This window comes from Musca autumnalis, unplaced genomic scaffold (genome assembly GCF_047663935.1).
Source record: "Musca autumnalis isolate F117 unplaced genomic scaffold, ASM4766393v1 scaffold_1, whole genome shotgun sequence".
Taxonomy (NCBI): Eukaryota; Metazoa; Arthropoda; class Insecta; order Diptera; family Muscidae; genus Musca; species Musca autumnalis.
This window is the reverse complement of record NW_027411644.1, coordinates 7,940,653-7,955,818: the sequence shown is the minus strand read 5'-3', so window position 1 is coordinate 7,955,818 and position 15,166 is coordinate 7,940,653.

Here is a 15,166-nt window from a genome sequence, read left to right as displayed (position 1 = left end):
AAATCTGTTCGTCTAACAAAAGAATAAACTTTACTAAAGATGTTTACGGTTGTTTTCCTTACATAGGTTCGTCGTTCTAATGGTAGTTATGTCCAAAAGGGCTTTGTATTATTTTTCACTTTGCCATTTCCGTGATTTTGTAGATAACAGCTTGAATATTTACAACAAGTTAAGTAAAGTTTTCAATAGGATATAACGTTGTTGTTTTTGTTCTTTACCCTGCAATAACTTATATTTACCATCAATAGATAACTTCTTGTATAATATAATATCTGCAAGGATTCTTTGTTGTTATTAAGAGGCATTGTAGACAAAAATCGATTCTTTGTTATTCTTTGCAAAATATGTTTTTGTTTGAGTAATGAAAATTATTACAATATTATGATAGATTTAATCCTATTTGTTCCAGTTAAATAGATTTTTTGAAAGAGGCATTTAAAGGCTCATAAGAGGAATTAACTTATTGAAAAAAATAATATAAATATTGGTAACAGTAGTTTTCTAGAAATCAAATCTGAGCTAATGAAAAGGCAATATTTCATATTTACACAAATTAGGTGGGTTGGTTTTGGATTCTAAGCGAAAAAAAAACCATAATATTTATTTGAGAACACCCACTCATCTATTAATATATATGTACATACATATGTATATGAAGAAATACCAAAAACAACATTCCTACCTTAAAATGTGTGTGTGGAATAAATGATAATGAGTGTCTTCATATATTATTGGTGAAGTGCCTACATGTAACTAACAAAAATAACATTTCATAGAAATTTAATAAAACAATTTGCTTGTGATTTCCTTTAATACCAGAAATAAAATGTTATCGCCATTTGTAACACTTGTTTAAAATTTCTTCATCTTCCAAGAGAGCAAATAATGAAAATGTTTTCTTAAATATTGTATTCCATACAAACATACTCATATGTATGTACATATATGTATGACTGGAATTTCATTTATGTTTCTATTTGCTTACTAAGAATTAAACAGTATGATTTGAATTTGATAAAAAACTCTTTTTTATACATTACCCGCCGAAATGTACATTTCTAAGAAACAGAATTTTTATTAAAATTCCTATGATTGAAACACTCGCAATCTGTTTGTCATTTATTTTTTGTTCATTTATTGAAATTGTTGTTGATATCATAATTTTACGTCGCCGTTCGTATAGATTACCAACATTTAACAAACAAATTTATTGAAGACCATTGAAGCAATCATAAAACATAATTTATTAACTTGTTTATTTTAGGATTTACATACCAATTTGTCTATAAATATTTTCTTTTGGTTTTTAAATGGGCTACTAGAATATAAAAATAAGCTCCGTTACGAAACGATACACATATAACAGTTTTGCTTGTATACTCGTATTTTACGCCACATAATGATTTCAATACACATTTCAAGGCATATTTCAGTGGAATATTTATCTGTTTATACCCTATACCACAATGTGGAAAAGGGTATAATAAGTTTGTTTTCCCAAAAATTCATGTAACGCCGCGAAATATTCGTCGTAGACCCCTCATGTGGTATACCAAACTTCATATCTCGACGAGATAAAGCGATTTAGCGATGTGTGTCCGTCCGTCCGTCCGTCCGTCTGTCCGTCCATTAAAAATTGTAATCAAGCTAGAGGCCGCAATTATGGACCGATTGTCACGAAATTTAGTATGGAGGTCGGGTTTGGACCAGAATAGAACTGATTAGTTTTTGGCGATGATCGTGAAATGTTAAAGGGATGAAATGGACCAAAAACAAAATTTTTGCTCGATTTTGTAGCCGCTCTGTAGGTCGCAATAATAGTCCGATCGGCGCGAAATTTTAAACGTAGTTTTGGTTTGAGATGAAGAAGTAGCGTGCAAGTCAACGGTATGATCGGATAATATTTAGCGGGTTAAATTGATCAAAACTTTTGTGTGAAAATTGGTAAAATTTCTAATGCACATCTTATAACAGCTAGCCCGGAAAGCTAGTGCACAGGGATAGTGGTATAGGGTATCACATGGTCGGCCCCGTCCGACTATAGTCTGTTCTTACTTGTTTTTTTATGATATTTACCGAGATAAGTAACTGATAGAGCCTAGGGAGCACAATTGCATGGCGGGACGCCCATCTGAAATCAAATTGGCCGCATCACAATAAGTAAAGGATCCACAGATCGTCTGTTTATATACAGTTTGTCAAGTAATTGTTTTCGAACCAAGAAAATTAACATTTTTATACCCTCCACCATAGTATGGAGGGTATATTAAGTTTGTTTTTCCGTTTGTAACGCATTGAAATACTCATTTGCGACCCTATAAAGTATATATATTCTTGATCAGGGTAAAATTCTAAGTCGATCTGAGCACGTCCGTCCGTTCGTCCGTCCGTCCGTCCGTCTGTGGTAATCACTCTAGCATCCACAAAAATGGAGATAGGACGCTGAAATTTTGGGAAAATGCGTCTTTTGTTTGCAGGCAGGTCAAGTTCGATGATGGGCTATATCGGTCCACTTTTTGGTATAGCCCCCATATAACGGTACCCCCCGATTTACGGTATTTTGACGTTTTTAGCTACATTTTCAGACCGATTTGGCTATAATTTGACATTTAGGGTTCTTAAGTGTGAATAAACATATATAACAAAACCTGTGGACATAGGTCCACGTTTTAGTATAGCCCCCATATAACGGTACCCCCCGATTTGCGGTATTTTGACGTTTTTAGCTACATTTTTAGACCGATTTAGCTATAATTTGACATTTAGGGTTCCTAAGTATCAATAAACATATGTAACAAAAGTTGTGGACATAGGTCCACGTTTTGGTATAGCCCCCATATAATGGTACCCCCGATTTACGGTATTTTGACGGTTTTAGCTACATTTTCAGACCGATTTGGCTATAATTTGACATTAAGGGTTCTTAAGTGTCAATAAACACATATAACAAAACTTGTTGACATAGGTCTACGTTTTGGTATAGCCCCCATATAACGGTACCCCCCGATTTGCAGTATTTTTACGTTTTTAGCTACATTTTTAGACCGATTTAGCTATTATTTGACATTTAGGGTTCTTAAGTATCAATAAACATATGTAACAAAAGTTGTGGACATAGGTCCACGTTTTGGTATAGCCCCCATATAACGGTACCCCCGATATACGGTATTTTGACGTTTTAAACTACATTATCCGACCGATTTAGCTATAATTTGACATTTAGGGTTCTTAAGTGTTAATAAACTTATATATTAGAAGTTGTGGACATAGGTCCACGTTTTGGTATAGCCCCTATATAACGGTACCCCCCGATTTGCGATATTTTGACGTTTTTAGCTACATTTTCAGACCGATTTAGCTATAATTTGACATTTAGGGTTCTTAAATGTCAATAAACTTATATAACATAAGTTGTGGACATAGGTCCACGTTTTGGTAAAGCCCCCATAGAACGGTATCCCCCGATTTACGGTATTTTGACGGTTTTAGCTACATTTTCAGACCGATTTAGCTATAATTTGACATTTAGGGTTCTTACGTATCAATAAGCTTATATAACAAAAGTTGTGGACATAGGTCCACGTTTGGTATTTTGACGTTTTTAGCTACATTTTCAGACCGATGAAGCTATAATTTGACATTTGAAGTTCTCAAATGTCAATAAACTTATGTGACAAAACTTGTGGACATAGGTCCACGTTTTGGTATAACCCCCCATATAACGGTACCCCCGATTTACGGTATTTTGACGTTTTTAGATAAATTTTCAGACCGATATAGCTGTAATTTGACATTTAGGGTTCTTAAGTGCAACTAAACTTTTATAACAAAAGTTGTGGACCTAGGTGCATGTTTTGGTATAGCCCCCATATAACGGTACCCCCGATTTACGGCATTTTGACGTTTTTATCTACATTTTCAGACCGATTTAGCTATCAATTGACATTTAGGGTTCTTAAATGTCAATAAACTTATATACCGAACGTAGATCCATGTTTTTGTATAGCCCCAAAACAAACCTCCCGATTTTCCGTACCTTAGCTTTATTTTTTGGACGAACTTTCTGTAATTTGAAATTTAAAAGTCAACAAAAATTCTGCAACAAAAATTGTTCATTTAAGTTCATATTTTCGTATAGCCCAGAAACCTCCGAACTAGCTGTTAATGACATTTGAAGTTCCCACGTTATGTACCGATTTTCGATATTTTGAGGATTCTAGCTAAGTTTTTTAACCGAATTAGGAGTTATTTGACATTAAAGGCTCCCATCAAAAACTGTCAACATAGGCCCATGTTTTATTATAACCCCTATATAACAGTATGAATATTTTATGGTGGAGGGTATGAAAAGTTCGGCCCGGCCGAACTTAACGCTTTTTTACTTGTTCTGTATTAATTTATGAAAAACGACTGAAAATTGTGATAAAGATGTCCGATTTATATGCAAAAATTATTTAGTCGACTTATTTTAGACAAGATAGAATGTATAAGCAAAAAATTAACCCATGTAGTACAACAAAAATATTGAAAACCAAATACTACATGCAATTCAAGTTATCAAATACACTAAGACCTCGCTTTGCGTCGTTTCAGTTTGCGTTGTTATCGCAGTTGCGTCGTTGCTTAGTTATTACCAATTTTCACTCTGCGTCGATCGATTTTCGATGTTGCGTTGTTTTAAATTTGAGTGCCTGTAATGTACACAAAGTAAAACCTTGATGGATGCACTTAAAAGAAATCACAAGCATCGTAGCCTTTGGTTAAATAAAGGACAATGGGAGCCATTGAAAGGTAGCTGCAGTCGGGATAGGGGGGTTCTTGTCCCTCTTCAACCAAAGCATTTTTACAATACAGAGATTATTGTAGACTCCCTGATAAAAGCAAAAACCAAAAAAAAAGGGCAAAAGAAAAATGGCCTAGATATGTGTGTCTAAAATGAATTTTTAATAAACTATGACCCCAATATAAAAGCTATAATTAGAAAATGTAGTTATTTCAACCGCCCATTAATGAAGGTAATTTCTTAGGTGTTGTTAAGAAATAGCCTCTACACCCACTCCTACCAAATGTCCACATTGGCATAATATGGTTTATGGACCCCTTGATCTGACTACTCCAAATCTATATTGTCACCCCTTTCCCGTAGGAAAACGTCTAATTGCTAGTTTACCAATTCATTTCGATTTTCAATCAATTTTTATTCAAAATATTATCAAATCTAACGGTAACACAATGGGTTTTAAATGTCTATATTTAGACATGAATTTGTATTATAAATACATATTAATATATTTTAGTATAAAATAATTATAAACAATTTAAAAAAAAAATAATAAGAACCAAAATTCATTGTCCCTTAAGGGGTTAAGAGATTCACTGAGAAAATTAATAAAAAGTAATAATGAAGAGAAAATCACATAAAGAGAAAGTAAAGTGGGCACGTTTAGATAATTGATAGAATAGAGATCCTTACAATATCTAGTTCTCATATAGAAATTATAACTCAAAGAGAACTACTTTTAGGTTTCTCTATTTTAATAGCAATGAGTTTTTTTTTCGATACAATACTAAAGAGTATTCCACTGACTTACCCGCTCTCCGCGTTGATGAAGGCCTTCAGCAATCTGGATGCTAGATAATATCATTAACATTAAGGTGGATAGTGCAAAATTATTTTCTTTCATGCGATTTAAATATAGTGACCTTTAAACAAGAAGTGAAAATATTGAACATACGGTAACGTAAAAATGCATGCAATTTGATATACAATTTCCTTCAAAATTACATTAAGAAAACAAAAAAAAAAAACAACAAAAGTTTGTAATAAAAAAATAAAAATTCATGAAAATTACTGGAAGTTAACTGGAAGTTTGAAAAAGGTTTCTAATTGTATATCAAGTTCATGTGGGTCTTATAAAGCATATAAATTTATACTTATTCAGCTTAATTCAAATATATCATGGTTAACCGTCTTAGATTAAACATCGATCAGATGAAGTATATACTCGTATAGTGTAGATTAGGTATCCGAGTACACGTTAATTTGGTGATGTAGAAGACTTCTGTAGCCAGATGTTGAAGATGCATATGAGAAAGTCCAAATTAGGTAATCTCTTGAAAAACTTCGGTAGAAATAAGGATTGCGATTTATGACAGATATGTAGATTGGAGTTCACAGTTCATATGATGTGGAATATTAGCTTAGTGGTGGCATACGGTAAAACCATCAATTCTGTTTCTTATTTGTAACATTCGATTTCTGGCTCATGCTATTGAATGTGGTAGTGAAACTGACGTCATTAAATAGCAAAATGCAGGTTATGTCTTCTTGATTAATTTCTTGACGTGTAGGAATATTGAATCTTGGGAAGTTGAAATTAATTTCCAGCAACGATATATCCTTGGTTATGTTGGGTATTGGGAATCACGACTACCCGGTGTGGAGTGTGATCTGAGTTGTAGTACGACTTCTGAATCACATATGGAGCTCCAGAACTACCCTGTGGGTAGTTCTGTAGTTAGATGTTACTTGCCCAGAAAAGTGGATGCTGGCAATAATTTGTCTGCCCAATGCGTAATATACACAGCAGCCCGAAGTGTAATTTAACAAATGCTGTTAATTTCTTTAAGCAAAAATCCAAGAAATTTTGGGCTTCCTATAAAAATTCTCTTGTTACACAAAAGTTATCTTCTTCCACATTAATTAAATATTTACCTCCAAAATTTTATACAGAATTGGGGAAATTTGTTATTTGGAAACAATCTTCACTTTAAAATATTTTATTTTATATCTTGATTAAACAGATTTATTTAATTATGTTTCGAAGAAAACTGTTCTGATCACTTTAAAGGTTTTAATTAGAAAGGAAGAATAAATTTTGACTAAATTGTGTCAAGCTTAAGTTAGTTGCAAAGAAAACAGGATTAAAGGGGAGGGAAAAATATAAACAATGGTTGCCAACCCAATTGTATATGCTATCATTTCTAGCTGAATGATTAATATATATATATATAAAATTATATATATCATACCCTATAAACGTCGTAGATTTCATAAATACTATTATATTTTTTACTTAAATGGTATTTAATGGATTAATTGTAACAAATTAATAGTGAGATACTGTGAGTGGTTTTACCCAAGACATAAACCACTCATATTTTACCGTGGTGAAATTAATGAGAGATCGAGGTATCAATGAAACAAACTTAAAATGAAATGTCAGTAAAGAGAAGTGTAACAAAAACAAAGTTTTTAGTCAGCCACATAGAGTACGAGATAAATTTTCATCCATAATTAAAATTAAAATAATAAATTCGAATTATAAGTGAGTATAACATGGATAGAGTTGGAGTTACTCTCTTCTTTACTTGTGGTTCGTTTTATTTTTGTTTCAGACAACTCTATAAATTGAAATGTACAAGGTTTTGCCAAACAGTGCTTATGGAAGTAAGGCTGACACAGCAGTCATACCCGCTAATGAGAATCAATGTTTACATTCTTCTTTACGCTGTAGTAAAGCCCGATTTCTATTTTTTCTTTGTCTGGTTCGTGGACACGGAGTTAGAGCAAGCAAAGACAAGTGTAAAAGAATTTTTACTTTTCATGTGAACTTTGTGACTTGGAACCTAAACGAATTAATAAAGTGCGAACAAAATATGGTTATTAAAAAATCAGAAAAATATGTTTTTGAGTTCTGTCACAAATGGTAAACATTCTATATGAATGTGTAAAATAGATAAACAAGAAATATCTAAATCGAATACAGAGCACCACATAAGGGATTTCCAGATAGTTCACAGATCTATTGAAACAAAATCGATGTGAGAGGGTTTCGCGTTATAGATATGGAAACTATCTCTAACTTTATATAGTCTTCGCAGGTTATAGTATATCGAACCGGGGTTGAGCGATCAACGAAACACTTCGGCCTCATTTTTGCAAGTTAATACAAGAGATTTGGGAAACATATCTACTTAAAGCTTTCTCAACATCACTTTTACCTTATTAATACCAGTTTGTGGAAAGGATCTATTTCTCGGATTGGGACAATTTATGATATTGAATTCGTTTAGATTCGAGAATATGGATCCCATATAGATAAAGCTAGCAGTTTTACAAATGAATATATTCTTTCCTTTGTCAGTAGCGTATGTTTGTACCACGTTTATGACGTTCCCACGTATGTATTGTATGCCACAAAATGACAATTAGTTCACAATTGCTAGTATGCCAATATTATTGGAATTTTCAGCCAAAACGTCCACCACAAACCATATAATTGGACGAGACATGTGAAGTAGAATTATAGGGAAAAAGGACGTTTACTTTAAGCCTTAATATCTTTGCCGTGATATGTGCCCATTAGCCTACCTTCCATTTCTTCTAGGATGTAGTAATGTTGGCCAAGTTTTTCCTTTACTTTGGCTTTGATGAAGACAGGTGCTAATTTAGAGTTGAAAGATTTCTCCTGATAACTTTGGGCGAAATTTCGCCGGTAGACAATTTGGCCTACGGAGAAACTTTGTGGTCTTGTTCTTAAATTGTAAGAGGCTTGGTTCTTATCATAGGCCTCCTTGATATGTTTACGGAGATCATGCCGTATAAGTTGTAGGCTATCGTCCTTGGACAAGGTAATGGAAGGCTCATTTAATAGTCTCAATTTCCGCAAAAGTTCATACGACGATGCGTGAGTGGCCATATCAAAGCCATACAATGCATGATATGGTGAACATTGTATGGATTGGTGGTACGAATTCCGAAGGGCACAACTGATGTGGGTGAGCTTCTCATCCCATTGCTTGTGATCTTTTTTCAAGTAAGCTCGTATCCCCGCAATCAGTGAGCGATTAACTCGTTCAGATGCATTTGATTGGGGGGAGTACAGAGCGGTGTAAATGTGCTTTATACCGTAGGATGTTAAAAATGCGTTGAGTTCATTCGAACGAAATTGACTCCCGTTGTCGCTGACGAGAATCTCAGGGACCCCATACACATGAAAAATGTGTTTTAAAAGAAAATCCTGTATTGGTGATGCCGAAAACTTCCGAAGAGGGCAAAGCCAATGGAATTTCGAAAAATGATCCAATACAATTAAAATTCCGATGTGGCCTGACTTGCTGCGGGGATATGGACCAAGGATGTCGACGTATAGTCTTTGGAATGGTCGGACTGATTCTGATTGTTGGCCCATTGGAGGTTTCATAACCATGTTTGGGGCCTTTGTTGTTTTGCATATGTCGCAATTGCGAACATATTCCCTCACGTCCAGGACCATCCCGGGCCAAAAGAAAGTACGTCTAACAAGCTCGAGTGTCTTCGCCATGCCCCCGTGTGCTGCTTCGGGTGCATCGTGACACTTAGCTAATACTTGTTTACGTAATTTTACCGGAACCCACAATTTCCAACAGTCTTGTTCTTGGAATTCGTCACCTGAGTAATGGTCTGTTCTGTGGTAAACATATTTGTCGACGATTTTCAAATCTGGCAATCTACTGGGATTGTTGGAAATCGTTTCTTTTAGTTCTACATAATCAGAATCGTTAAAGCTTGGAGAATTGAAGTCAATACATGGTTCTATCAGTTCTATCCCCGTTATTTCTTCCTGTGGAATCCGCGACAGGGCGTCTGGAACCACATGTTCCTTTCCTCTTCTGTGGCTGATGGTAAAGTTATATGGTTGTAACTTAAAAACCCATCGAGCCAATCTGCCACTTAGGTCTGGCTGGCGCATGAGCCAAACCAGACTCGAGTGGTCGGTAATTACTTCAAATTCTTGAAGTTCCAAGTAACACCGGAACTTCTTTATTGCTTCTATGGCCGCGAGACATTCACGCTCGGTAACACTATAGTTACGCTGAGCGGAATTGAGCTTTTTGCTCATGAAGGCTATTGGTCGTTCGTTTCCTTGGTCGTCGAGTTGGACTAAGACCGCCCCAATGCCAAAGTCACTCGCATCACAGTGTAGGTAGAATTTCCGGGAAAAGTCCGGATTCGCTAGCACTGGAGCGGTGGTGAGCAATGACTTAACCCTCTCGAAGGCCTTTTGGGCCTCTTCCGTCCAATGGAACTTTTTTTTTGTGGAAAGAACTTCTGTAATTGGATAGGTTTCCGTTGAGAAGTTACTAAGAAAACGTCTATACCAACCAGCCAGGCCAAGAAACCCTCTAACTTGTTTCAAGTTTTTAGGTACTGGCCAGTTGGATATAGCTGTAATCTTCTCCGGATCGGTAGTAATACCTCCGTTGCCAATTACATATCCAAGGTAATTGACCTTGGTCACACAGAACTTGCTCTTACCGACATTGAGAGTCAAGTTAGCCTTTTGAAATTGTGAAGATATGCGAATAAGTATCTCCAGATGGGTCTGGAAATCTTCAGAGATAATGATAAGATCGTCTAGGTAACCAAAGACCGAGTGCCGAAGGTCGGGCGGGACTAGCTCGTCCATAAGTCTGCACATTGTCTGAGGGGCATTGCACAGCCCGAACGGCATTACCACGAACTGGTAAAGTGGCCGTCCGGGAACTGTGAATGCCGTCAGATGCTTAGACTTATCGTCGAGGCTAATCTGCCAAAAGGCATCTTTTAAGTCTAACTTCGTTATTATATTAGCCTTCGGGAGACGTGAAAAAATTCCTTCGATGTTAGGAAGCGGATATGCATCCTTTTTTGTCACCGAATTTAGCTTGCGGGCATCAAGGCATAGGCGAACTTTGTTGGGCTTCACCACTAACCTCATTGGTGAGCTCCAGGGTGAGCTAGATGGTTCAATAACACCTAGCTTCAACATCCTGTCGATCTCACCAAACATCAACTTTTCTACCGCCGGCGAAACGGGGTAGAATCGCTGTTTAATTGGCCGGGCCTCACCCACGTCAATTGAGTGTTTGATGAGATCCGTTCTGCCTAAGCCTTGTGTTGCAAAATTTGGGAAAAGCTCGATCACAGCGTTCAATTGTTTTCGTTCTTGGGGAGACAAAGGAAAGAAAGTATCGTCTACCTCCTTTGATGTCTCAACCTCAGGAGGAATTTCAATGGACGAAATATCAAGAGCACATAAACCGTTGGTACTACTCCCTATTATATCGGGTGATCCTAGCCCTTTTTCTAACAGAGAGAACGTTTTCCAAAAATCAATCCCAAGAATCACTCTCTGGGAAATGGTTGGAATAATGAAAATTCTAAGATTTTTGCTCTGGCTCCTGAATGATACACTAACATCGATCCATCCCAAAACTTTTTGTCGTTTGCCGTCAGCAGTCTTAACGAAAGAGTTGCATTCGACAAAATTGGGAAATCGAGAAAAATCCTGTTTGGCTAAGTCACCCCCAATGCAACTGACATTGGCACCAGTGTCCAGAAGGCCATATTCATTGTATTCTAAAAATGATATTCTTGCGTAATATCTCATGTCTTTGGCGTTGGATATTATAGTTGAGATTTGGATTTTGGAGAATATTTTCTTGATTTTAAAAAATCTTCTCAATCGAAGTGTCGATCTTTTGGGTTTTTTAACCGAAACAAGGGATGAAACATTGAAAATCTCATTTCTTCTCTTAAGATACAGTTCCCATCGTTCATGGAGAGGAAATCTGGGGTAAATAATATTGGTATTCTTGTTATTAGATACTTCAGTAGGATACGGTCTTTTAATAATGGTAACATTCTGGTAATTTAGGTTTGAACTATCAGAGTTAAAGTTGGTATTATCTGGTTTTGATGTATGGTTTATATTCGAAAAGTCTGGGTTATGGTTGCCAATTGGGCATAATGTAGGGTTTTGGTCTAATCTTGGTGCAGATGAAGGTCCCTCGGTTAGACTTGGTCCTTTTGAGGGCCTGCTGGTCTCAAGTTTTTTGAACTGCGCCCAATACATTTTGCACATTGTGGCTTGTACACATTTTTAGTGCCACAGCCGTAGCAAAAAATGGTACGAGTTTCTAAGCAATCTTGCCAATGATGGCCAGAGTTGCCACAATTCCAGCAATTATAATTGGAATCGTTTCTGTTGATAGCGTCAACACCAAATTCTGGTTCACAATCGATAAAATTATCTTTATCGTCTAATTCAGCAACCATTTTTCGAGGAAATACGTTAGGGGTAACATGGCGCTGCGATAGGGTCTTTCGTACGTACTCATCACTTAGAAAATTCTCCCTCATTTGGACCAATTTCCTTAGATGGGATAGTGATTTGATTGGAACGTACAAAAGATCCTGTCGTATTTCTGGACGCAAGTTCCTAGCAATGATTTCGATGAATTCCTCTTCTATCATTGGTCTAGGTAGTCTATCTGCTATGGTACAGAGAGCATCAAAAAAGGTGTCATAATTTTCACCAGGCTTTTGCTTGCGGTTTCTAATCTCTTCCCTGAGATCGAAAGAAGATTTCATATCTTTGTACTGCCCTCTAATGGCATTACAAAATTCATCCCAGTTTATGACTCGCACTAACTTATGGTACCGCCAGTACCACTCGCGGGCTTTTCCAGCCAGAAGCGTATTTAAATTCTTACAAATCAATGTAAAATCACCGTCAAAAGTCTCATGGGTAAGTATCATAACCCTATATAAAAATTCGTCTATCGTGAGACCATTAGCTGAACCATCAAACTTGAGGTTCCAATGGCTTATAATTGACGTGACTTTATCAGCGTATATGTTGGTAAATGGGGTAGTATTGGATAAATTGGAATTTTGACCAAAAATGGGAATTTGATTTTCATTGTTATTACTACCGAATGGGGGTATTGTGTTTTGAATTGCGGGTATTTGGTTACGTGGAACATGATTTCCATTGTTTTTATTAGTGCTTGTGGTTATTATGTTTGGAATTGCAGGAAATTGGTTACGAGGAATATAATTCCCATTGAAATAGTTATTGAGATTGGGAAGTGGATTTTGATTTGAAGGCAAGATAGAATTAGAACTGTCCCCAACATTACCGCTATGGATTTGTGGATTCCCAGTTATATTGGGTATTGGGTTTTGAATTGTGGGCAATTGGCTACATGGAATGTAGTTTCCATGGAAATTGTTATTGAGAGTAGGTATTGGATGTTGAGTAAAAGGTAAGTCAGCATTAGGCATGGCTCCAACATTACCGCTAGGAATTTGTGTATTTGAGGGAACATTATTAGTTCTATTGGTGTTGGAATGAAGCGGTTGACAATTAGAGTTGTTTGTTGTTGTTGGATTTTGGGACAAATTAAGATTTTGTAGAATTTGAGTAACGCTTGCCTCGATTATGCGATTTAATTGTGTGTAATCAGTAGCACTCATGGCACCAGTTTGACTGGTATTATTACCAAATGGTGATAAAGAAATATTTCCATTATTAGGTGAAACATTATTCGCATTTGAAGCTTGTTGCTGCTCCGGTTGTGAATTACCACCATGGATGGGGTACTCATTTGGCAACTCTTGAAACAAATTACGAGTCACACTTCGAGTGGTGTAAGTTCGAGCCATTGCTCCTCTTCCTTTGCCTCTTTTGGCTTGTTTAGGAGCAGGTTGTCTATTTGGCGTAACCACATATGTTCGTAGCTCATTAAGTTGGCACGGATGGTTGCAAACCGGACATTGGGAAGATGTCGATAAATGAGTTTCAATGCAGTCTCTATGAAAGAAGTGGGAGCATTGACTTATGAATAGACAATCTTGTCCTTCAGTCATGGCATTACTACAAATCTGGCAAGCCGATGACACGATATTTGCCGAGGCTGTGGGTTGTTCTTCAGTACCCGTTTGTTCAGCCATAATTAGGATATGAACATCAAAAATCAAATGCAATTAATATGCAAATAAAAAGATATAAATTTCTGTAGAAAAAAAATAGAAAATGAGAAAAACTCGCTAATATTCTAACAGTGTAAAGTAGGTTAGAGTGAAGTGAGATCCAATTGAGGTCCTACACTTCGGAAAAACTATCAAATGTATCAAAACTTTAACAAAGCCACAACATCAGTATCTGTATAACTGATATAAAAAATTTGAACTGCAGATCTATAAAGATGAAATTTCATATATTATTTTGACGTTTCTTACAGGTGATGACAAAACTAGAATGGAGCGAGAAAAAAAACTTGCGATTGAAATAATAGGAAAACAAATTGGTTTATGGATTTTTGTCTATCTACAGAAAATGTTTTTATGTCTAACACACCAGCATAGAGTTCTCTTATTATGTACGTTTACCCTCATCCATTTAATGGCGGTTATTAAAACGCTAACAGCAGCAATAATAAATTTCCGACCATCAAAAGGGCGCTGATTACTCAGTTGACTGTATAATAACATTAACGAAAGATACACAAAGCCAAAGAAAGTAAAAAATTTGTCTCTAACTCAGAAGTATAAAGAACAGAAAGGATTGCAGATAACCCATCGGTCAACTAAATCGAAGTAAACCCCAAATTGTTGAGAATCCAGAGGGATTCTTACAACTATTCCATATCTATATATTCTGAAATACAAAACAAATCAAAAACTTTCTGAAACTGAACTCTAAATAATATAAACGGAAAAGAGCCGGGATTCAAAAATGAATCTATCAGGCCCCACGTGCTGGGCGCCAAATTCTGTAATGTACACAAAGTAAAACCTTGATGGATGCACTTAAAAGAAATCACAAGCATCGTAGCCTTTGGTTAAATAAAGGACAATGGGAGCCATTGAAAGGTAGCTGCAGTCGGGATAGGGGGGTTCTTGTCCCTCTTCAACCAAAGCATTTTTACAATACAGAGATTATTGTAGACTCCCTGATAAAAGCAAAAACCAAAAAAAAGGGCAAAAGAAAAATGGCCTAGATATGTGTGTCTAAAATGAATTTTTAATAAACTATGACCCCAATATAAAAGCTATAATTAGAAAATGTAGTTATTTCAACCGCCCATTAATGAAGGTAATTTCTTAGGTGTTGTTAAGAAATAGCCTCTACACCCACTCCTACCAAATGTCCACATTGGCATAATATGGTTTATGGACCCCTTGATCTGACTACTCCAAATCTATATTGTCACCCCTTTCCCGTAGGAAAACGTCTAATTGCTAGTTTACCAATTCATTTCGATTTTCAATCAATTTTTATTCAAAATATTATCAAATCTAACGGTAACACAATGGGTTTTAAATGTCTATATTTAGACATGAATTTGTATTATA